This window comes from Balaenoptera ricei, chromosome 10 (assembly GCF_028023285.1).
Source record: "Balaenoptera ricei isolate mBalRic1 chromosome 10, mBalRic1.hap2, whole genome shotgun sequence".
NCBI classification, from domain to species: domain Eukaryota; kingdom Metazoa; phylum Chordata; class Mammalia; order Artiodactyla; family Balaenopteridae; genus Balaenoptera; species Balaenoptera ricei.
Window position 1 is genome coordinate 71543626 of NC_082648.1, and position 26457 is coordinate 71570082.

Below are 26457 nucleotides of genomic sequence, written 5' to 3' on the forward strand. Positions count from 1 at the left end.
ATAAGAAATTCAAAATCATCACACACACACAATACTGAAATTCAGTATATTAAAAAAACTCACTCGTTTTAACCTCTGATTATATATGTCTGGAGCTTTAAAATACATAGGTGGAAATATTTATATGCAAATAATTTCAAATAAAAGAAACCTCTGTTAAGTGCTATGTAAAATAGGGGCCAATAATGAAGATTAGAAGATTTGAGAAGTCTTCTTATATTCTGATCGATTGAGCTAAAAATTATACATGTATGGTGTATAGTCAAATGATTAACTGTTAAAATCCATAGTGTAAACTAGATGTAGAAGGGTAACATTAAGAATGATTAAAGAATCAAATGCTTTTAAGCACTTTTGGAAATACATTTACAATCAAATAGATAAGCAGAGCCAAGTGGTGCTTAGGATCTTATTTGGCTATGTTTATTTTTCAATTAGCTGCTAGCTAATCATTAAAACCAGATTTTAGTTCAGGGAGGTACATAAAACTGAAAATACCAATTTCCATTTCTCTAAATATCATAAGTAACACATCATTAATTCAGATTGTCGTAGTCCCTAAATATTTAATAAACACTTGCAAACTGCTGTTCAAGTACTGATCTAAACTGCCTAGATGAAAAATTTCATTTCATCCTCAAAACACCACTTCCACTCTTATTACCATTTTACAGGTGAGGAAATTGGGCCGTAGGGAGGTTAAACCACTCGCTGAAGCTCATGCCACTAGTAAAAGGCAGAGTCAAGATTCCACCTAGAAGGCTTGGCTTCAGAGTTCAAACTCTGAGACATTACACTGTGCTACTTCTGATGTTTAATTATACCTAACATAGACTATATCTAACATAGAAAATAAAGAGAAAAAACTAGAAAAAAATGGATACTCATATTAACAAATTTAATTCAACCAGAATATGCCAATATTATGTAGACATTTGCATCATTCGAGGTTAGAACTACTGTTCCCCTGTTTGTCAAATCTGCCATTTGCTTTGATCTGACAAATTAGGTATTGCTTATTTTAAATTATTTATTTATTTATTTATTATTTTTGGCTGCGTTGGGTCTTCATTGCTGCGCGCGGGCTTTCTCTAGTTGCATTGAATGGCGGCTACTATTCATTGTGGTTTGCGGGCTTCTCATTGCAGTAGCTTCTCTTGTTGCGGAGCACGGGCTCTAGGCGCGCAGGCTTCAGTAGTTGTGACTTGCAGGCTCTAGAGCGCAGGCTCAGTAGTTGTGGCACAGGGGCTTAGTTCTCTGTGCATGTGGGATCTTCCCGGGCCAGGGCTCAAACCCGTGTTCCCTGCATTGGCAGGCAGATTCTTAACCACTGCGCCACCAGGGAAGTCCCTTGGGTATTGCTTTGACATCCACTTCTCAAGTTGGAAACTATTTTGTTATATCTTTATAAATGTTGACTATTTTTTAAATGTTACACCTCCCACCATAGACCATTACACTTTTAAGTATTGTACTCTATGTCATTCTTGTATGTGGTGGTAATGATCACTATAATGTATTAAATGTTTAAAGGCAATACAAAGAAAAAGCTCTTTTTCATGGGCACATAAATTTATGTCAGTTGGGTTTATTTTTCCATGTCACAGAAAACAATGGATAATTTCAGACGTGTGTACTTACTGTGAGTATGCTTCAAGCCAAATTCCCTGAACATTATCTTTCAGATAAGACAAATTCTTCCACTCACAATTTCCAAAACCAAGCACTTTTATATTTACTTCAAAATGATAAACTGTTGAATCAATACTCTCATCTCTTTTTTTTTCTATTATCCTTTCTTGTCTTTCTACTTGCTTGCTTTTAAGTCTATTTTTAAGTTCTGCTCCTTTAACACTTCCATATGCACACTTCAAAGAAGATGGGCACTAAAAGTAATGGTTTGTAAATTGAGACAGAGTTGAAAAGGGCTTCTAATCTATAGCATACAAAGTTATTGTTGCCTTTTCTTATTATTATTTGATGTCTGTAACTAGAAATTTAAAAAAAAGAAGTTTTGTGTGTGTTTCTCTGTGATTTACGTTAAAAGATAAACTGAGGCATGTTAAAAATTTTTGAGTTTATTTGAGCAAACATTGATTTGAATTGGGCAGCATCCAATCTAGCAGATAGAAGGGAACTCTGAGGAGCTGTACAAATGAAAGACTTTTCCAGCTAGAAGGGAGCAGGAACAAGGAAGTTATACTAGGCAAAAAAGGGGATTGGTTATCGCAAATTTATTTTTCCTTTAGGGGATAGCAGGAGTCTATCAAGCAGATTACCTCACTGGTGCTGATCCAGGGATTCCTGATTGACTGGTTTAAGATTCCATTTCTGGGAGAGCTGAAACTCTAATTACGTCGTCTTAGTTTGGTGACACGTGGCTTTGCATAAGTAACTCCATTTTGGGTCTGTTGTCTTACTATTAACACTCATAACACTCATAAGAATCACTATTTGAGTGATTATTAAAATGCTGAGAGGAAGAAGTACAATGGATGAAGAAGAAAAAGACTCCGAAAAAAAGAGATAAGGGAAAAGAACTATTAAAAACACGTTATTGACTGTTTGAAAAAACCCTTGTTTTTAAGCACAATAGATGGCCAGTATTTCTCAGCCCTTAAAATGGTAGATTTTTGTGCATCCAATGACATTATAATACACTGATATGATTATATCAAGATGGTTAAAAAAGTTACTATTATGAATCAATGGGGAAAAAAAATCTATTAAATATCTGTCAATTACAGCTTCAGAAAAGAGAAGATTAGTTATAAGAGGAGGTTTGAGAGGTTCATATAAAATATTCTGAGATATGATGTTCAGAGATGCGTTCCTTGCTAAGGAAATCTGATGCAGTTGGCATTTAAAACAGTAATATTGCAATCTTGTTTTATTAAAGCTAATGTTAACAATACTGTATTAATTTTATTATTGTCCCTGGGTTTCTTTTAATGAATTTTAAAATTATGGTCATTATTCCTTCCAAAGTAGTTTAAGGTAAAATTTTGAGTACATTTTTATCTTAGGATATTTTAGTGCCCTCTAGTGTGCAGAAATTAACAATAGCATTTCATTTTGTAAATTATATAATTTTTTTTTTTTTAATGCAAGGTTTTTTAAATGGCAACTTTAGACCAGTATGAAGTGGGTAAAAAAAAAAAAAAAGATGAAAATTCATCTTGGAAAGCAAATTAGAACCAGATGTCAGTTTAACCTTAATAGAATCGCCAACAAAATGCAACTTTTTTCCTACTTTTATTCAACTGAGGTTAAACAGCCCCTCCTCCCCTTCTCAGACTGCTAGACAGGATGTCGCATTTGCATAAAGCCATCTCCAGATTTGAGAGGTTCAGGCAAGCTAGTCTGTTGTCTGCCCTTTCTAGTACTGTGAGTTGCATGTTTTCTTCTGGGTGAGTGTACAAAACAACATATGCATATTGCTAAAATGGGTGCCTTCTGTGAATCTGTTAGCCTCCAACAGACTGAAACATTTGATTTGTGATTAGGGCAGTTGGCTAGTGCTAAGTTATAAAAGCCTAATCTAAAGCCTCCTGTCATTCCCACAGACAGTTTGTTTTTGTTTTTGTTTTTTCAAACAAGGTTGGGTATCAAGGAGATGCAACTATTTTTAAAAAATGCAGGGTCTGTGAAGGATCAACAGGAGGGATCTGAGCCAAAAGAAATGTTTAAACTGAGTTTGGGAAATCATTTTGGAGGAAGTTTTTAAAAAATTTAACCTTAAATCCAATGAAAGATTCATCAATAGAATTGAGGATAATTATTCTTTATCTGTCAATGTTCAATACCAACATACGATAAATACCAACAATACCAAGATATGATGAATGATATCGCCCAGCTTTCTTTTAATTTTCTGTGGTTAACCCATAACTTCTAAATTAGAATGCATTCAGATAGAGACCATAACCCAGTTTATATTATTAGAAAAACTGTGAATGCCTCAGAATCGTGTGAATGCCTTGTATCACCTCCTTTATCGTGTTTTTGCTGAAAAGTGAATAACAGCAAAATTGAGTGATTACAAATTGCTTTGTGGTTTTTAATATCCGAAAAGGAACACTAAAGATTAAGAATCATTGTTGAATACTCAGAGGACATCCAAAATGCCAGATAATGATATTTTATTTGGCAATGCTATATTCTTAATGTGATCCAAATTGTATGAATAATCATCTCTGTAAAAAATCACAGAGAATTATTTTGTCTTTGTGTTTTGGCAAGTCTCCTATAGGTTTCCTTTGTGTAGCTTTGCGATGAAATCATGAAGTTTAGGGGATTGTAGCATCGGAAGAAAACTAAACATTTCCATACATTTTAGAATTTAAATGAAATTTGAGTTGATATTTTTAATATTTTAAGATAAACTATTAATAAACATGTTATTCAGTCAAAATTATCCTCAGTTAATATAACACTACATTGTATACATTTTATAATAAATTAACCAGAACAGACTGAATTTTCCTAATTTGTATAAAAATTCATACAAATAGTTGTAAAGTTACCAAGTGACTTGAACATCCTAGTTATTTTACTTAACAGCTTAGACAAGTGAGGAATTACAACTATACCCACTGTTATAACAAAGGAAGCATCAGTATTCATTTCTATGAATTCCTTGGGGCACGTTTCATTTACTCTCCTGTTTGTTTACATGTACCTTTCCCCTACTCCCAGATTAGTGGTCATATGAAAAATATGAACACCCTTGAATTCAACCATCTTTTTTCTACACTAAACGTAAGGAAGGGGGATTCATGTTAGTTCAGTATCTACCATGTACTAGGTATCTGCTCTATGTGTTTTGTGGTCTTAATCTCTTTTATTTCTCATAATAGTCATTTGATGGGGACAACATTACCTTTATTTTAAAGATGAAAAACTAAGGTTCAGACAAAAATTAACAGTACAGTAAGTCCCCTACATATGAACCTTCAAGTTGTGAAATTTCAAAGATGTGAACGTGCGTTCTCACGTCCAACCACGTTAAGTTAGTTCACGTGTCTGGCGTACATTGTAACGTGCGTGCGTCTTCTACAAGTGGTTGTGCTTTTGTGTACTTTACTGTGCAGTACTGTATAGAGTACAGTAGTACAGTATCTTTATTTCAAGTCCAGAATGTCTGGAAGCAATTGTAAATGCAGCAGTGATGTAGCTGGTACTGCTAATAAACGCCAGGAATTGGAGGCCCAGAGAAAGAACGAAGAACGACAAGAGGAAGAAGAAGTAACTGAAGAACCGAAGAGATTCATGAAATAGGAAATGGCCAGGGGATTTTCTTTATTTCAGGAGGCACTGTTAGTTTTTGAGGCACAGGACCCAAACGTAGAATGGTACATGAAGGTTGCAGCAGCTGTTCAGAGTGCAATCCAGTGTTACCGTGTCGTCTATGATGAGAAAAAAGAGCTACTACCCAGATATCACTGGACCATTTTTTCAAAAGGGTAGGTAGAATTGAATCCAGCAAGGAACCAGAACCTGTGCCATCGATGTCAGGCGTGAGTGAAATTGCAGCTTGCCCTCCGTCTCCTATTGTGATGATCCTTCAGCTCTACCATCTCCCACCTCCTCTCCCTCCTCCAGTCAGTAACTCTTCTTGCCTGTTCACTCGATGCCAGCCCCTGTATGCCAGCTGTTGTACTGTACTACTGTGCTTTTCAAGGTACTGTACTGTAAGACTAAAAATGTTTTCTTTATTTTTTGTGTTTGTTTTTTAAAGTATTATTTGTGTGAAAAGTATTATAAACCTATTACAGTACAGTACTATATAGCTGATTATGTTCGTTGGGTACCTAGGCTAACTTTGTTGGATTTACACACAAATTGGACTTAGGAACACGCTCCCGGAATGGAACTCGTTCACATGTAAGGGACTTACCGTAATATCTCACATGTATTGAGCTCTTTCTACATATCAGATACTGTTCTAAAATCTTTTCATACATAATTATTTTTAACCCTGATGACAGCACAAAGACAGGTTTTATGTCTCCAGTGTTACAGATGAAACAGTTAAACCTTAAAGAAATTAGTAGCTTGACCATGTTTACATAGCTTTCGAGTAGTAAAAGTGAGACTTTATCGCAGATCAGTCTGATTCTAAACTTTATTCTCCTACTAGTGTTAACAGGGTGAATTAGTAAGAACAGTTGGAGGGTGTCAGCATCACTGCCCTCATCCTCATTCCCAGGAAAAGGACAGCGTTCCCTTTCTTTGTTTAAAGGCAGATTGATGGTTGTTACAAAATTTACAACCCAGGTTTGTGGAAGTCAGACTTTTCAAAGGAATCCTTTGTATAATGCTGAACACTAGGACTAGGGCTTCCAGCTTGGCAAAGAACCATGTGCCCATATTTGGCATGAAGTTATAAGGTTATCCAATTTAAAAGGAACTGTGAATAAATGAGGAAGTTCTGAGTGTCGAGGAAATACTGAGTGTGTTAAGGAAGAGTCAGATCAGTACAAACTTAAGAAGACTAAAGATGAGTAGTGAGGAGAAAAGAGGACAGGCTACAGAAATCTTGCTTCTTAGAGAAATGATCAGACTTTATCCATTGATGTTTAGCCCACTTCCAAACTCCTATTCTATTTTCCATCCATGCCCCACTGTTTGCACTTTCTGGAAAGAGCAATATTCTCTCCTGCCTATGACACTTTAGTTGTGGTGTACCTTTACAATGAATCCATTTCCTCACAATTCTTCCCACACTTTGCCTTGATATTTCCTACTCATTTTTTAGGTTTTAACTTATTAGCATTTCCTCAGGAAACCTTAAGTCCCCATTAAGTCCCACTTCTTAAATTTCCTAAAATACCTGAACTTCCCCTCTCATACCTCTAATTACTTAATTATTAGGTCCCTAATAATGTCCTCTTTACAAGGCAGCCTCTTGACCACACGCGAAGCTCCATGAAGTCAGGTCCTATATATACCTGATCCACCAGCACTTCATTGCATTTGGCACATTGTTGGATGGATGAATGAATGTTAATCTACAGCTCCCACTTTTACAGTGAATCATAATTACAATTTCAATATGAATAGAAGTTCTTATGAATTTGTGAACTTCTCATGAGGACACAGAAGAAAATGAGCTGGAGGGTCTTCAGAGTCTAGTTACAGAAATTGAATAAATATCTATAAAATGTTTTGGAATGAAAGTGAATATACAAGAGTTTTGTCCAGATTGTAAGTGCTGGATTGCTCTTAAGTGACTTTTTAAAAAACTAAATAAGAACAGAAAAGAGTTCTAGTGTGTCTTTATTGGTTCCATTAATATTTTAAAAATAAAAGCCAATTTTTCTTACCCTTTATTTTCTCCTAGTGATCAAAAATATATTACAACCCTTAACTCATTCAAATGCATGGTATCAACTTTACATGCAAAGCATTTAGAACAAACTAAAAGGTTGACATTGAGCATTTGAAGGATGTGTACTTATTAGCAAATCTTTTGTGCTAGACTAACTTATTGATAAAATTTGCATCGGTTCTTCAAAGCTGCTCTAAATTATACACAATGGAGCACTTCAGATTAAAAGATAAATAGCCGTAATGAGTGAGTAAATTGCAATTGAAGACACACTGCTTAAGCTTAATAGAGTGGTTTTGTAGTAGCTACATATTCAAACAGTTTGGCAACAAATATAATTCAAAGGATATATATTTTTTGACTTTGGAGCTCTCAAAATGCTCTAACATCTATGATTGTCAAAACCAAAAAGAATCTGTGCCTATATAAGTCTGATATAGAGAAATGATCCAACCTAATTTATTCTTCATGCAAGCAGTTTTGCAAAATGTATTCAATATCTATTTATATTTATAAACCATCAGCCATGAAATGGAATGAAATTGATTGTATTATTCTACATTTTATACTTGTCTGTATTTTGTTCTTCCTGGTTAGCCAGGTCATTCAAGTAAATTCAATCTGGCTTCCCTCCATCATCTGATGGATACAAATAATATTTTTGAGTCTGAGTGAAAATAAATCCTCATTTTAACTGACAGTGAATGATGTATCAGATCTTAATAAGAAGAAGCACTGATATTCAATAGACTAACTAGATGGATAGAGGCATCAAGTGATAGAAAAAAACATTATAAGGACTTCAACAGATAAGGGTTTATTTTTCCATGTAACAAGAACTCCACATGTAAGCAGTGCAGTGATTGTGGAGCTGTTCAAGAATGTTGAAAAAGACCTGTGCTGCTTCGATCTCTCTGCTACACAGCCTTTATTGTCTGGCTTTTGTCCTCAAGTTTGCAATCTGGCTGCGTACCTAGAGGCATCATTACTGTTCTCCTCAAGAAGAGGGAAGATCAATGGGCAAAAGTGAAAGACTTTCTCCCAGTCTGGCTTTTCCTTTTTCTTTAGGAAGGGTTGTTCTTTCATGGGCTTTTACTTATGTATCGCTTTTTTAATGTAAGTAACATCCCACCACTAGGTGCAAGAAAATCTCAGTTCAAGTTTTGTTTTTAACAATTGCAGCCTTGCAGTCTCTGTGGTAGAATCAGACAACGAAGAAGGGAGTTGACATCAAGGTCTTATTGGCCAAACTTCACTGTTGGCTGCAAGTTTGCCTACTCTCTGTCTTTCTCTCAATCTCTCTCTCTCTATCTCCCTCTATCTCTTTCTCTTGTACACATGTCTTCAGATGCTGAGGATTGAGTTAATCACTATCATTAAACTCTACAGTGTTCCTCTTTCATTCTTTCTAGTTATTTGCTGTTATTCAATACCTCACACCCATGCCCCTGTTCTCCCACAGGCAACCATCCCAGCCTGTTTAATATGTGCACCTTTCTGTTTTTATGTGCTCTTATAAAATGTTTATTTTTGTTCTTATATGTAAAAATAATTTATGAACCTGATATTCTGTTTTATATCTCATTCTTCATCTTACTCTTACATACAGAGCTATGTTTTAGGTATACGTTGTACAAAATAAAATTTTAACTGTAAATGTAGAATTCTTTTTTTTTTTTTAACTTCTTTATTGGAGTATAATTGCTTTACAATGGTGTGTTAGTTTCTGCTTTAAAACAAACTGAATCAGCTATACATATACATATATCCCCATATCTCTTCCCTCTTGCGTCTCCCTCCCTCCCACCCTCCCTATCTGACCCCTCTAGGCGGTCACAAAGCACTGAGCTGATCTCCCTGTGCTACGTGGCTGCTTCCCACTGGCTATCTGTTTTATATTTGGTAGTGTATATATGTCCATGCCACTCTCTCACTTTGTCCCAGCTTACCCTTCCCCCTTCCCGTGTCCTCAAGTCCATTCTCTAGTAGGTCTGCATCTTTATTCCCGTCCTGCCCCTAGTTTCTTTATGACCCTTTTTTTCCCTTAGATTCCATATATATGTGTTAGCATACTGTATTTGTTTTTCTCTTTCTGACTTACTTCACTCTGTATGACAGACTCTAGGTCCATCCACCTCACTACAAATAACTCAATTTCGTTTCTTTTTATGGCTGAGTAATATTCCATTGTATGTATGTGCCACATCTTCTTTATCCATTCATCTGTCGATGGACACTTAGGTTGCTTCCATGTCCTGGCTATCGTAAATAGAGCTGCAATGAACATTGTGGTACATGACTCTTTTTGAATTATGGTTTTCTCAGGGTATATGCCCAGTAGTGGGATTGCTGGGTCATATGGTAGTTCTATTTTCAGTTTTTTAAGGAATCTCCATATTGTTCCCCATAGTGGCTGTATCAATTTCCATTCCCACCAACAGTGCAAGAGGGTTCCCTTTTCTCCACACCCTCTCCAGCGTTTATTGTTTGTAGATTTTTTGATGATGGCCATTCAGACAGGTGTGAGGTGATACCTCATTGTAGTTTTGATTTGCATTTCTCTAATGATTAATAATGTTGAGCATTCTTTCATGTGTTTGTTGGCAATCTGTATATCTTCTTTGGAGAAATGTCTATTTAGGTCTTCTGCCCATTTTTGGATTGGGTTGTTTGTTTTCTTGACATTGAGCTGAATGAGCTGCTTGTAAATTTTGGAGATTAATCCTTTGTTAGTTGCTTCATTTGCAAATATTTTCTCCCATTCTGAGGGTTGTCTTTTCATCTTGTTTATGTTTTCCTTTGCTTTGCAAAAGCTTTTAACTTTCATTAGGTCCCATTTGTTTATTTTTGGTTTTGTTTCCATTTCTCTAGGAGGTGGGTCAAAAAGAATCTTGCTGTGATTTATATCATAGAGTGTTCTGCCTATGTTTTCCTCTAAGAGTTTTATAGTGTCTGGCCTTACATTTAGGTCTTTAATCCATTTTGAGTTTATTTTTGTGTATGGTGTAAGGGAGTGTTCTAATTTCATACTTTTACATGTAGCTGTCCAGTTTTCCCAGCACCACTTATTGAAGAGGCTGTCTTTTCTCCATTGTATATCCTTGCCTCCTCTGTCATAGATTAGTTGACCATAGGTGTGTGGGTTTATCTCTGGACTTTCTATCCTGTTCCATTGATCTATGTTTCTGTTTTTGTGCCAGTACCAAACTGTCTTGATTACTGTAGCTTTGTAATATAGTCTGAAGTCAGGGAGCCTGATTCCTCCAGCTCCGTTTTTCTTTCTCAAGATTGCTTTGGCTATTCGGGGTCTTTTGTGTCTCCATACAAATTTTAAGATTTTTTATTCTAGTTCTGTGAAAAACTCCAGTGGTAGTTTGATAGGGATTGCATTGAATTTGTAGATTGCTTTGGGTAGTATAGTCATTTTCACAATGTTGATTTTTCCAATCCAAGAACATGGTGTATCTCTCCATCTATTTGTATCATCTTTAATTTGTTTCATCAGTGTCTTATAGTATTCTGCATATAGGTCTTTTGTCTCCTTAAGTAGGCTTATTCCTAGGTATTTTATTCTTTATGTTGCAATGGTAAATGGGAGTGTTTCCTTAATTTCACTTTCAAATTTTTTTGTCATTAGTGTATAGAAATACAAGAGATTTCTGTGCATTAATTTTGTATCCTGCTGCTTTACCGAATTCATTGATTAGCTCTAGTAGTTTTCTGGTAGCATCTTTTATTTCTTTTTCTTGTCTTATTGCTGTGGCTAAAGCTTCCAAAACAATGTTGAGTAATAGTGATGAGAGTGGGCAACCTTGTCATGTTCCTGATCTTAGTGAAAATGCTTTCAGTTTTTCACCATTGAGGACAATGTTGGCTGTGGGTTTGTCATATATGGCCTTTATTATGTTGAGGTAAGTTTACTCTATGCCTACTTTCTGGAGGATTTTTATCATAAATGGGTGTTGAATTTTGTCAAAAGCTTTTTCTGCCTCTATTGAGATTATAATGGCTTTTATTCTTCAAATTGTTAATATGGTGTATCATACTGATTGATTTGCATATATTGAAGAATCCTTGCATTCCTGGGATAAACCCCACTTGATCATTGTGTATAATCCTTTTAATGTGCTGTTGGATTCTGTTTGCTAGTATTTTGTTGAGGATTTTTGCATCTATATTCATCAGTGATATTGGCCTGTAGTTTTCTTTCTTCATGACATCTTTGTCTGGCTTTGCTATCAGGGTGATGGTGGACTCGTAGAATGAGTTTGGGAGTGTTCCTCCCTTTGCTACATTTTGGAAGAGTTTGAGAAGGATAGGTGTTAGCTCTTCTCTGAATGTTTGATAGAATTCGCCTATGAAGCCATCTGGTCCTGGGCTTTTGTTTGTTGGAAGATTTTTAATCACAGTTTCAATTTCAGTGCTTGAGATTGGTCTGTTTATATTTTCTATTTCTTCCTGGTTCAGTCTCGGAAGAGTGTGCTTTTCTAAGAATTTGTCCATGTCTTCCAGGTTGTCCATTTTATTGGCAAATAGTTGCTTGTGGTAATCTCTCATGATCCTTTGTATTTGTGCAGTGTCAGTCGTTACTTCTCCTTTTTTATTTCTAATTCTATTGATTTGAGTCTTCTCCCTTTTTTTCTTGATGAGTCTGGCTAATGGCTTATCAATTTTGTTTATCTTCTCAAAGAACCAGCTTTTACTTTTATTGATCTTTGCTATTGTTTCCTTCATTTCTTTTTCATTTATTTCTGATCTGATCTTTATGATTTCTTTCCTTCTGCTAACTTTGGGGTTTTCTTGTTCTTCTTCTCCAGTTGCTTTAGGTGTAAGGTTAGGTTGTTTATTTGAGATGTTTCTTGTTTCTAAAGGTAGGATTGTATTGCTATAAACTTCCCTCTTAGAACTGCTTTTGCTGCATCCCATAGGTTTTGGGTCATTGTGTTTTCATTATCATTTGTTTCTAAGTATTTTTTTGATTTCCTCTTTGATTTATTCAGTGATCTCTTGGTTATTTAGTAGTGTATTGTGTAGCCTCCATGTGTTTGTATTTTTTACAGATTTTTTCCTGTAATTGATATCTAGTCTCATAGCGTTGTGGTCAGAAAAGATACTTGATACAATTTCAATCTTCTTAAATTTACCAAGGCTTGATATGTGACTGAAGATATGATCTATCCTGGAGAATACTGCATGAGCACTTGAGAAGAAAGTGGATTCTTTTGTTTTTGGATGGGATGTCCTAGAAATATCAATTAAGACCATCTTGTTTAATGTTTCATTGAAAGCTTCTGTTTCCTTATTTATTTTCATTTTGGATGATCTGTCCATTGGTGTAAGTGAAGTGTTAAAGTCCCCCAGTATTATTGTGTTACTGTCGATTTCCTCTTTTATAGCTGTTAGCAGTTGCCTTATGTGTTGAGGTGCCCCTATGTCGGATGCATATATATTTATAATTGCTATATCTTCTTCTTGGATTGATCCCTTGGTCATTATGTAGTGTCCTTCTTTGTCTCCTGTAATAGTCTTTGTTTTAAAGTCTATTTTGTCTGATATGAGAATTACTACTACAGCTTTCTTTTGATTTCCATTTGCATGGAATATCTTTTTCCATCCCCCTCACTTTCAGTCTGTATATGTCCCTGGGTCTGAAGTGGGTCTCTTGTAGACAGCATATGTATGGGTCTTGTTTTTATATCTATTCAGCCAGTCTATGTCTTTTGGTTGGAACATTTAATCCATTTACATTTAAGGTAATTATCTATATGTATGTTCCTCTTACCATTTTCTAAATTTTGGGGGTTTGTTATTGTAGGTCTTTTCCTTCTCTTGTGTTTCCTGCCTAGAGAAGTTCCTTTAGCATTTGTTGTAAAGCAGATTTGGTGGTGCTGAATTCGCTTAGCTTTTGCTTGTCTGTTAAAGTTTTAATTTCTCCATAGAATCTGAATGAGATCCTTGCTGGGTAGAGTAATCTTGGTTATAGGTTTTTCCCTTACATCACTTTAAATGTCTTGCCACTCCCTTCTGGCTTGCAGAGTTTCTGCTGAAAGATCAGCTGTTAACCTTATGGGGATTCCCTTGTAAGTTATTTGTTGTTTTCCCCTTGCTGCTTTTGATATTTTTTCTTTGTATTTAGTTTTTGATAGTTTGATTAATATGTGTCTTGGCATGTTTCTCCTTGGATTTATCCTGAATGGGACTCTCTGTGCTTCCTGGAGTCGATTAACTATTTCCTGTCCCATATTAGGGAAGTTTTCAACTATAATCTCTTCAAATATTTTCTCAGTCCCTTTCTTGTTCTCTCCTTCTTCTGGGAAGCTTATAAGTCAAGCGTTGATGCATTTAATGTTGCCCCAGAGGTCTCTGAGACTGCCGTCAATTCTTTTCATTCTTTTTTCTTTATTCTGTTCTGTGGTATTTATTTCCACTATTTTATCTTCCAGGTCACTTATCCATTCTTCTGCCTCAGTTATTCTGCTATTGATTCCTTCTAGAGAATTTTTAATTTCATTTATTGTGGTGTTCATCATTGTTTGTTTGCTCTTTATTTCTTCTAGTTCCTTGTTAAAGGTTTCTTTTATTTTCTCCATTCTATTTCCAAGATTTTGGATCATCTTTACTATCATTATTCTGAATTCTTTTTCAGGTAGACTGCCTATTTCCTCTTCAGTTGTTTGGTCGGGTGGGATTTTACCTTGCTCCTTCATCTGCTGTGTGTTTCTCTGTCTTCTTATTTTGCTTAACTTACTGTTTTGGGGGTCTCCTTTTTGCAGGCTGCAGGTTCGTAGTTCCCGTTGTTTTTGGTGTCTGTCCCCAGTGGCTAAGGTTGGTTCAGTGGGTTGTGTAGGCTTCCTGGTGGAGGGGACTAATGCCTGTGTTCTGGTGGATGAGGCTGGATCTTGTCTTTTTGGTGGGCAGGTCCGCGTCTGGTAGTGTGTTTTGGGGTGTCTGTGACATCATTATGATTTTAGGCAGCCTCCCTGCTAATGGGTGGGGTTGTGTTCCTGTCTTGCTAGTTGTTTGGCATAGGGTGTCCAGCACTGTAGCTTGCTGGTCATTGAGTGGAGCTGGGTCTTGGTGTTGAGATGGAGATCTCTGGGAGATTTTCGCCATTTGATATTACGTGGAGCTGGGAGGTCTCTGGTGGACCAATGTCCTGAACTCAGCTCTCCCACTTCAGAGGCACAGGCCTGACACCTGGCAGGAGCACCAAGACCCTGCCATCCACACGGCTCAGAGTAAAAGGGAGAAAAAAAGAAATAAATAAAATAAAATAAAATAAAGTTATTAAAATAAAAAATAATTATTAAAAATACAAAAAATTAAATAATAAAAAAAAGAGAAAGAGAGAAGAGAGCAACCAAATGAAAAAACAAATCCACCAATGATATCAGGTGCTATACTAAAATAAAACAAAAAAACAAAAACTGGACAGACAGAACCCTAGGGCAAATGGTAAAAGCAAAGCTGTACAGACAAAATCACACACAGAAGCATACACATACATACTCACAAAAAGAGAAAAAGGAAAAAGATATATATATTGTTGTTCCCTTAGTCCACAGCCTCAATTTGGGATTATTTGTTGTCTATTCAGGTATTCCACAGATGCAGGCACATCAAGTTGACTGTGGAGATTTAATCCGCTGCTCCTGAGGCTGCTGGGAGAAATTTCCCTTTCTCTTCTTTGTTCGCACAGCTCCCGGGGTTCAGCTTTGGATTTGGACCCGCCTCTGCGTGTAGGTCGCCTGAGGGCGTCTGTTCCCCGCCCAGACAGGACGGGGTTAAAGGAGCAGCTGCTTCGGGGGCTCTGGCTCACTCAGGCCGGGGGGAGGGAGGGGTACGGAGGAGGCGGGGCGAGCCTGCGTGGCAGAGGCCGGCGTGACGTTGCAGGAGCCTGAGGCGTGCCGTGCGTTCTCCCGGGGAAGTTGTCCCTGGATCACGGGACCCTGGCAGTGGTGGGCTGCACCGGCTCCCGGGAGGGGCGGTGTGGAGAGTGACCTGTGCTCGCACACAGGCTTCTTGGTGGCGGCAGCAGCCGCCTTAGCGCCTCACGCCCATCTCTGCAGTTCGCGCTGATAGCCGCGGCTCGCGCCCGTCGCTGGAGCTCGTTTAGGAAGCGCTCTGAATCCCCTGTCCTCGCGCACCAGGAAACAAAGAGGCAAGACAAAGTCTCTTGCCTGTTCGGCAGCTCCAGACCTTTTCCCGGACTCCCTCCCGGCTAGCTGTGGTGCGCTAACCCCTTCAGGCTGTGTTCACGCCGCCAACCCCAGTCCTCTCCCTGGGATCTGACCGAAGCCCGAGCCTCAGCTCCCAGCCCCGCCCGCACCGGCGGGTGAGCAGACAAGCCTCTCGGGCTGGTGAGCGCTGCTCGGCGCTGAGCCTCTGTGCGGGAATCTCTCCGCTTTGCCCTCCGCACCCCTGTGGCTGTGCTCTCCTCCGTGGCTCCGAAGCTCCCCCCCTCCACCACCCGCAGTCTCCGCCCGCGAAGGGGCTTCCTAGTGCGTGGAAACCTTTCCTCCTTCACAGCTCCCTCCCACTGGTGCAGGTCCCATCCCTCTTCTTTTGTCTCTGTCTTTTCTTTTTTCTTTTGCCCTACCCAGGTACGTGGGGAGTTTCTTGCCTTTTGGGAGGTCTGAGGTCTTCTGCCAGCGTTCAGTAGGTGTTCTGTAGGAGTTGTTCCACATGTAGATGTATTTCTGATATATTTGTGGGGAGGAAGGTGATCTCCGCGTCTTACTCTTCCGCCATCTTGAGGCTCCTCAGTCTAAATGTAGAATTCTTAATGAATATTTGAGGATTGAATCATTAAAATTCAGTTATTTATCCAACATTGATTTTTCGAATACCCACTATATGTCGGGAATTGTTCTAGGTACTATGGATACAACATTGAACAACAAAACATATTTTTATAAAAATGTGCTCTGGAGCTTACATTCTAGTGAAGAAGCTAGAGGTAAAAAGGAAATTATTAAATTATCTAGTATGTTAGACAGTAATAACACCAAAGAAAGCTAAATGAAGACATAATTGGAGATAGGAAGAGCTATAGTCAGGGGTAGTATAAAGGGTGGAGCAGCAAGATGTAGTTTTATTGCATTGTTTTTTATTTTCAGGCTGCGCCATGAGGCATGTGGGATCTTAGTTCCCCGACCAGAGATAGAACCCAAGTCCCCTGCATTGGGAGCGAGGAGTCTTAACCACTGGATCGCCAGGGAAGTCCACAGGGTGAAGGCAGCCAGGGAGGTTGGCACTGCAAAGACGTCATGTGAGTAAAGAGTTCAAATGTGGACTCAGGTTTTGTTGATATGTGGGGGAAGAAGATTCCAGGCAGAAGGACTACTAAGCGTACAGGCATTTCGGAAGGGAGCACAACTCGTCTGTTCAAAGAACAGCAGGGCAATCACGGTTGCTGTAGCAAATGTAGGGAAGAGGAGGGGACAGAAGGTTTGGGTTTGAGAGAATGTAAGAGAATAAATAATGTAAGGACCGGTAGGTCATCATGAGCACTTTGACTTTCACTTTGAGTCAGCCAAGCCCTTGTAGAGTTTGAGCTGAGGAATAAAAATGATCAGGCTACTATTTTGCAGGATAATTTTTTCTGCCAGATTAAGAACAGATCAAAGGTGGGCGACACCAGAAATGGGGATATATTGAGAAGCCATTAAAATAATGCAGATGAGACCTGATAGCAGAGAAGTGGTGACAATTTATTAAATTCTAAATATATTTTGAAGAGTAGAGCTAAGCATAATGTGTTAGTGAATTACATTTAGGGTATGAGAATAAAGAGGCATTGAAAATGATTCCAAGCTTTTTGGCCTGAGCCAAAAAAAAAAAAAAAGTAGAATTGCCATGTATAGAGATGGCAAAGTCTGTGAGAAAGCAAAAATGGAGGATGATATCTGGAGGTCATTTGGGACTTGGTAGATTTGATATGCCTGTTAGAAATCCAAGTGGGCATGTCAGCTAGACAGGTGTATAAACAGGTCAGGTTACTCTTAAATGTATAATATGTGGCTAGGCTCTGGATCACTGACTCCTTCAGTATCTTTCCATCAATTACTGTGCAGTAAGTCCCAAAGTGGGCACTCCAGGGCAGTGGGCTGGAGCAGTTGGTTTTACCGTAAACCTCTCACAGCTGTGTCACAAGATCATGATTATCATGTATGCAATGTATCGTCACTACACCAAGGATGGATTACATATGGCCCCATTTCTAAGGTAGACCATGAAGTTGGAGAACCATGGTACATGATGGAGAGTAAATTTAACTTTCCCCACCATGTAGCAAAGCCTAAAGATAAGCCAGGTAGCACTAAAGAACAAGAGTTGATTGCAACATTGTGTGAGTAGAACCTACACCATCCCTGCCTCACACATCAGGGGCACTTTTTGTCCTTTTGCCCAGGAGAATTCTTTCTTCATCTGGAAAAATAATTACCGACTTGATAAACTGTCACTGTAAGAGCGTGGTTTGGACCATTTCTCTCTCAAAACATAATTTTTATGTTACATAAGAGGGAAAGATCAGCAGCAGGGCATGCTCTAAGTCTTTCTATCTTGCTATCTTGCTACTTACCTAGTTGTGATCTTTCTATTTGAAAATGAAGTGCCCAAAGAAAGAAGGAAGTGCTGTGAATTAATAATGTCATTATTGTCAATATTCTCCCTTACAAAAGAGCAAGCCAAATCACTGTGCTAGGAAGAAGAGGGACAGAGTTGGGTTCACAAAGGATGACTATGGGTAAAAAAACTCTTGTCTGCTCTTCTTAACACAAAGGAGAAGGGAGAACTCTTCAATTCTGTACAGGTTTTAAAACAATTCAAGAAAAGGATCTCACCAGTAAAGTGCTAAGAAACCAGTGTGAGTAATTATGTGGTTACAAAAAGGCAGCTTCTCTTTTAAGAGCGAGATGGGTAGCTTTGGGGAACAAAATGCCTTTAATTCCTAAACATTGTAGAATGTGCCCAACAGTTTCAAAATAACAAAAACAACAACAATAGTAATACTGACACCCCTTAAAAAGCCACTAATTCACCATGCTCTCTCACTCTTCAGAAGAACTAATTTATGTTTCAACTACTCTGTCCCTGGTGAGGAGCAAAGAATGACAGAACAATTTTGATGGACGTACACTGGGCAAAATTTTGTTCACAGATAGTTAAGTAACTTACCTCTCATCCATTTCTCAGTCCATACATTATACATGTAAATATGCACAAACTGTTACACGACTCACATTCAGGTCAGCTCAAAATGTTAAAATGTTAAAACTACACACCAAAGCCATGTTTGTTAAGGGTGTCCTAAACAGTATTTCTATTAAAGACAACCACAATGAAACATCACTAGAATGTGATGGAAGCATTGCTCCAGGCTAGTAATGCAAAGAATGAGACAGAAGCCCAGAAATAGGACAAACATAAAATTTCAAATCTATTCTTTTTAATCTGGTGTGTGAGTTTTTAATGGTATTTATTTAATTGATTGATTGATTGAAGTATTGATGTAGTTGATTTACAATGTTGTGTTAGTTACAGGTGTACCACAAAGTGAATCAGTTATACATACATATATATATTTTTCTCAGATTCTCTTCCATTATAGGTCATTACAAAATACTGAGTGTGGCTCCCTGTGCTATACAGTAGGTCCTTTTTGCTTATCTGTTTTGTATATAGCAGTGTGTATATGTTAATACCAAACTCCTAATTTATCCCTACCCCCTTTCACCTTTGGTAACTGTTTGTTTTTTATGTCTGTGGATCTATTTCTGTTTTGTATTTAAGTTCATTTGTATCATTTTTTTAGATTCCACATATAAGGGGTATCATATGATAGTTGCCTTTCTCTGTCTGGCTTACTTCACTTAGTATGATAATTCCTAAGTCCATCCATGTTGCTGTAAATGGCATTATTTCATTCTTTTTTATAACTGAGTAATATTCCATTGTGTATATATACCACATCTTCTTTATCCATTCATCTGTTGATGGACATTTAGGTTGCTTCTGTGTCTTGGCTATTGTAAATAATGATGTTATGAACATTGGGGTGCATGTATCTTTTCAAATTATAGGTTTCTCCAAATATATGCCCAGGAGTGGGATAGCAGGATCATATAGTAGCTATATTTTTACTTTTTTAAGGAACCTTCATACTGTTCTCCATAGTAGCTGTACCAAATCTAGCCATCCACTGTTTTTTACATGTTATCTGCATCAAAAACCAAAATAGAAAAAGATTTCAACTTTCTTTTAGGGCACTCAAGGTTCTTTAACATCTGGACCCAATAGTTTTATCTCCTGTCATCCCTTTCATTCCCACTCACTGTCTGCCATCTGGCCTGTGTAGACCATGACTCCCTAAACTCACATTCATGTTGCAACTCTTATCCTGGAATAGCCTTTCTTCTCTATCTGAAAATTATCTACTTATATTTTTGAGTCTCTGTCAAATGTCACATAATTTGAGAAAAAAATTTCCTGATTCCAATAGGAAAGGTAGTGGCACAGTTTAAGGTACCCATATAAAACTCTGATAATAACATTCATTATATTGTACATTATAATGTAATATGTGTTTATTGGTCTGCTTTTTCAAATGAAATGTGAGTGACTCATTAACAAGGTTATGTCTTTTTAATCTTTGTAAGCATAGTGTCTGCTCAAGGGGCTGTCTATGTGAATGAATGAATCAATGAATCAATCAATTAAAAGTACTGTATTGCTATATTGCAATACATTTGGGATTTCTTTTTTTTTTTTTTATTTTTTTTTTTTTTTTTTTTTTTTTTTTTTTTTTAAATATACATTTATTTATTTATTTTTGGCTGTGTTGGGTCTTCATTGCTGCACATGGCCTTTCTCTAGTTGCGGTGCACGGGTTTCTCACTGTGGTGGCTTCTCTTGTTGTGGAGCACGGGCTCTAGGCGCGCGGGCTTCAGTAGTTGCGGCACGGGGGCTCAGTAGTTGTAGCTCGCGGGCTCTAGAGCGCAGGCTCAGTAGTTGTGGCTCACGGGCTTAGTTGCTCCGCGGCATGTGGGATCTTCCCGGACCAGGGCTCGAACCCGTGTCCCCTGCATTAGCAGGCGGATTCTTAACCACTGTGCCACCAGGGAAGTCCCTTAGGCCCCGAGATGCTGTTTTCTTTACATTTGTCCATGATGCCTACGGCCTCCCACCTCCGACCCGAAACCTCCGAGTCCTCCCGAGAGCTCCTACATTTGGGATTTCTGTGAGAGCAGAGACCATATCTTTTTTTTTGTTTACCTCATCTGAGAGTACTTACTCTGTGATGTAAAGTTGATATCTTAATGTATAAACAAATTACTTATAACTATTCTTTATCTTTGTATGGTTTTTTGACTGTGTCTAAATTATGATACAATTTTTACTTTGCTACCTTCAAGGCATACATAAAGTTTATAATATCTTAACTTTATTTTTTTATAATCTGTAGCTATTTATATTTGTTTTATAATTGCCATATAGAAAAATCTTAAGACATTATACTGTTCTGTATCCAGAAGGGTCTAGTAAAAGTTCATGGAATGAGAGATAGAAAAAATATACTAGTGAGGTAATCACAAATATTGTCAGTTTAAAAGAAGCATTTCATAGCAGTTTTCTGCCTTGAATAGTTTGAAATTTTCCAATCATCTAAAGGGAAGAATGTATCTCCTAAAAGCTAGCAGTGAAAGCAAAGTAGAATTCCCCAAAGTAGGAATGTTAAATTATTTCAATATATAACAGACATTGGGTTCTTGCTTAAAATCTCTAGCTTCAAGGATACCCTGGCCAGACTTTGTATCAAGCAAAATAGAAGTTATTACTTCAATGCATACCTGAAGATAATAAATCAATAACAATGAGACAGCCACAAGTAGGTTCTGTTTACCCTTTGTCATCAAGAACAAAACACTGAGTTTCTTCAAATATCTGAGGATACTTTCTTAAGTGGCATTATTGGCTAAAATATTTTTATTTAGTTTTACAGGTTGCAAAAATGTCTTCCTAATGAGAAACTACCCTCATTTCTCAGACTTTGTGACCACAAGAAAATAGATTGCAGTAACATAATGTGCTGCAGTGTTATGTTAAGCTTTCCTTTTATGTCAGGACACCCTAAACTTGAAGCTACTGTCAAGTACAATAAGAAAAACAACTGAAAATCTCAAAAGGTATCAGTGATTCTGTGCATCAGCTGTGTGTTTGGATAATGTCCTTTTACAATAGCTGAACAAAATTGAAATGTTCCTGATAATTTTTCTAGAAATTGTGACCTATTTATAAATGTCCTTTGCTTCTAGAATTTTGCTTTCATTTAACAGAATGTAAAATGTTGACATTCTGGTTACTTTTTTTTATGTGTGTTAGGGGGATTCATCTAGTATACAGACTCACCTGTATGGTCTAACACTGTGCAACTCTGGCAATTTAAGTAATATAGAGAGGGCCTACTGTTTTATTTGTTGAAGGCATCCAAAGCTCCTGGAAATACAGTAAAATGGAAAAGACATGTATGGAATTATTCACCACTTAGTGCTTCAACACAGTAATACGGTCTGAGTAATGAAAGGTCCTGGGAAGAAAGAAAAAAAAAAATTGTTCCAACAGCTGCCTGTTTCTATCAGCAGGTAAAGCCAAGATGATAATGGCCTTCAGAGCTTTAAATAATATACTTTATCTTACTCTGCTGGAATGCTCTCAAAATATAGTCTAAAGACTTTCCTAATGGTTCCCATGAACAAGAATATAACTTAAAAAATTAAGGTGTTTTCTGTGTGCTTTAAGAGCAAGACTACTAAAACTGAACTTGGTTTAACTAAACAAATGGTATAGTTTTGTTTACCACTCTTCTTATTTCCTATTTGTTTGCTTCTTTCTTTTCCCCACCAACTTCACATTTCCCCATGACTTAATTAAGTTTTTATGCACTGTTTTGGAAAGGGTTTACATACTGAAGGCTTAAATTAAACCACAGACCTAACGGAGGAAATCACTTACTGGAAATATGCACATAATAAAAAATTTCAACTGGGGTTTAATATAAATTGATTCAGAAATAGAGCTTGTATATTTAAAAATCAAATAACACATTAGTTATGCTAAGAATTAGGCAGTCTGAATATAGTTTGCAGCATTTTAGGAAGATAAAAACAAAAAAATTCAGGAAGTTAGAGTGAAATTTTTTCAAAGTTGATTTTTTTCTTTTTACTTATCAACTAAGAGATAGACCCAACATCCTATTCTCAAAATTATAAAAATCTTACTAAGTCAAGGTATGTAACTGTCTAATCTTCTTAATTTTTATTAATGGAGAAAGCACCCCTCCGTCCAGAGTTGGTTGTTTTTTTTTTTTTAATTTTTGAATTTTATTTTATTTATTTTTTTATACAGCAGGTTCTTATTAATTATCTATTTTATACATATTAGTGTATATATGTCAATCCCAATCTCCCAGTTCATCCAGAGTTTTAACACTAGCAATTTCTTATATTATTATTTGTGGTTTCATATAAATATTTAATTATTTGTTTATTTTAATCATTACCTCCATAATTGCCAGCTACTTATTCTGATGGTCAAACATATAGAGATTAAAATTCTTCTGTTCATAAAAAAAAGTTTTCATTTATTGGAAAACAGTAGTCATAACTCAAAATTCTTTTAGAGTAAATGTGTCTTTCTTCTCCCAACTAGGACTTGCCATAGGTAGGAAGCCTGAGATGGAAAAGATGCCAGTCATTGACTTCCTCTCTCTTCCCCAGCTTGATTTCTCCTTCTCTTCCTCCACTCAGGAGGGGGGCCTCTGGTTCCTCCAGGTTGAAGAGTGAGAGAAGAGAGGAAAAGGATTTCTCTTGTGTTCTGGCCTGCATATCTCAGCCACTGGGGAGTGTTTAAAGTCCACTTGCTCTGGACTTAGCTCATGCTGATGTAGATGTTTTGGAGGCCTCGGAAGTCACACTAGAAACATTCCAATGCGTTCCCACTGCAAGATGATGCAGATTTCTTTGGTAGGCCCTTTATGGTTCTTTCTCTGATCTTGAGATTTGCATTGTTCATCCTTTTGTTGGGCTCACATTCTCTCTCTGGACAGCCACTGGGAAGAATTAGAATTAGCTCCTGGGTGGCTTTCTCTCCTGTGGAGCTTTAACTTGATCCTCAAGAAAACATAAATACCCTTGCCTCTACTATCAGTAGAAAAGAGGCTCCCAAAACAAATAAAACTCTTTTTCTTCTGCTGCCTCACATCAATATTCACCTTTCGCCCTTACTTTCCTCCTTTTCAATCCCAAGACCCATCCACTCTGCCCCCTCAAACAACAAATGGGCTTCTTAAACCATTTCTCATCTGGCTTGAGCTAAAGAAGAAGCGAGATCTCTTTGTGTTTTGATACAGAGCACAGTTTCTCCAAAGAAATTCTCACTCCCCATTTCCAACATGTTGGTCACTTCAACTTCAACCATTATATCAATATATATATTCAAGGCGTGTGAAGGGTTGTTTTTGCTCACTTTTTTCCTAGTTCTACATTGGTGGTCTACTAAAGCATTTTTCAATTTAAAATATTTCCTACATTTGCTATAGTTGTTGGTGCTGTCGTTTTGGACCATTGGGTCTTTTTTGATTATGAAGCAAAATCCCACTTTTACATTCTATTATGATACTTGCACCAAGTTCTAGAAAATCAATTAATTTCAAGTTTATGTTTATGTTATTATAATAAGCCCATTCTTCCTATTGATTTATTTAACCAACAGGTAAAACAGACACTTCTCAATGTAGTTTTTAGTTTAAAACATGTAAATTAAAAATGAGACAAACAGGGTAGGGTATGTTATGAAATTATTCATGTAGCTATAACCTAGTCTAGAGACCAGAGATTTCTGAAGAATATGATGTTTAAGCTGAGAATGAAGAATGAGTAGAGGATAGGAACATTATAAAAGTGAAAAGAGCATGGATGAACTCACTAAAGGATGAAAGGTTACAGTACATTCAAGGGAGGGAAAAATTATTTTATAAACAAAGCATTAAGGATAAGGAGAAGGGTGGCAGTACTTAAGCTAAAGAAATAGGTAACCACCACATTACTTAAAGCTTTCTTTAAAAAAAAAAAAAAAAAATATATATATATATATATATATATATATATATATATATTTTTTTTTTTTTTTTTTAAGGATTTTAGTTTTCATTAGGTTCAGGGGATATATTAACAAAAAAGGTAGATTGAGAGAAAACAGGTAGCTAATATTAGAGATGATGGTGGCTTGTACTTGGGTTATAGGAGAGGAAGAAGTAGACTTGATTAACTAGACTTGGTGCTTGACTACATATGAGGTGCAAGAGATAAGAAGGACTCTTAGATGACCTCCAGGAAAGTCACTCAATTAATAATCCCTGGAAAAGAAAACAGGTCATGTAACTTGCAGAATCACAGAATTATAGGTTTTATGGAAGGGATGGAGCCTAACGATCCCTGAGTCTAACTCGGTCTTTTTACCAAAGAAAAAGGTAACTCCTCCTCCATTCAAATGTCCTGTGAAATTCCACTTCCTTCACCTTCTTGGTCTGCTAGAAAACTGGCTTTCTCCTGAGTATATTGCTTCTTCTACAATCCTCTCAAGTGGTGGTTGTGTTCTCTCCTACACCCCTGTACCAATGGTAAAATATTCCTCTCCAAACACACGACGCCTCCTCACTACAAACACTTAGTTTATCAATCATTACCTTTCAATGTAGAAGTAATCTAGCAACTGCTCTCTCATTTTGTGAAGATTATTATCTTCAAAACTACCACCAGTTTCTTCATTATTAACTTTATTTTACTTTCTGGTAACCCCAATATCAACATAGAATAAGCTTCTGAGTGATTTGACCCTTTGCAATGATCTTCTTCTCCATTCCTATAGTCATTCCCTCTATATTTTGTCATTAAAAATAAGTACATTCTGTACAGTGCTCTACAATCTCAATTTCAAGCACCCCATTCCATGTTTATACTGGCTGTCTAGCCCTCAGTCACAGCTAGAGTTGTTATAGTCTACTGAAGCAAAATGTTACCTGCTCTTTCCTACCATCACAGGGGTATACATAAAATTAAAAGGTATTATTTGCATAAATTAAGCTAAAGAATAGCCAAATAAGCATCTTTGTGTTTATAACCAGTTTAAATAAGGAGAACACAATTGCTCCCAATATTGCAAACACAGCCAGGAGATGGCTTTTGAGAAATTTCACAAGGCCACAATTAGAAGAGACAGCCAAGTGTTGTGCACCGGGGCTAATGAAAAAGCTTGATATATTAGTGAGTTACTAGAGAGAGAAAGAAAAAAAAAATAGATATTTAGAAAGGGATTGGAGGGATTATTCTCCACACTCACCTTTAAGTTAAAGACTAAAAATGTACTAAGTGCCATTGCTTGATACATGAGACCAATAACACAGGAGTTAAGGGCACCTGTTTTATCCTCAGCTTTATCTTGATGACCCTGGACAAATTACTTACTCATCTAAACTTCTATTTCCCCATCAATAAGACAGGAATAATTATTACTACTTCATCAGGGTTTTCTGCTGATTAAATGTGATAATGCATATAAACCACTTAGCACCCTGAAGACTCTTCCAATTTTGTTTCTTTTACAACTCAAACTTTTTACTAATTCATCATAATAGTTTTCCCCCAAGTCCCTGAGATCAATCATTAGTATGAAGCACACCTTCAGAAGCAGAATGTAGTTGAGTAGCATACTAATGTCTCTCATTTCATGAATGCTGGTCTTGAAAATTTGTTTATTCTTCACCCTAGAGATAGCCCATCAAATCCTACTGCAAAGGAAAACAGTTTGGCATAGGTTTTACTAAGTCAAAAATTAGAGTAAATAGGAAGAATTAGGGTCTTAATTTTCCATTTTGTTAAAAGTACTTTTTAGGTTTTTGTAGTTGGCTTGCTAAATGCCGTTGCGCATACTAATAATTCAGTTGTGGTTTTCCATTGTTATCTATTCAAACATCTTGTCCAGCAGTTCTTCCCCCATGTTCATCTATCAATCTGTCCATCAGAATAAAAGCACACTCTTATCTCTTCCATCTTAACAAAACTCCT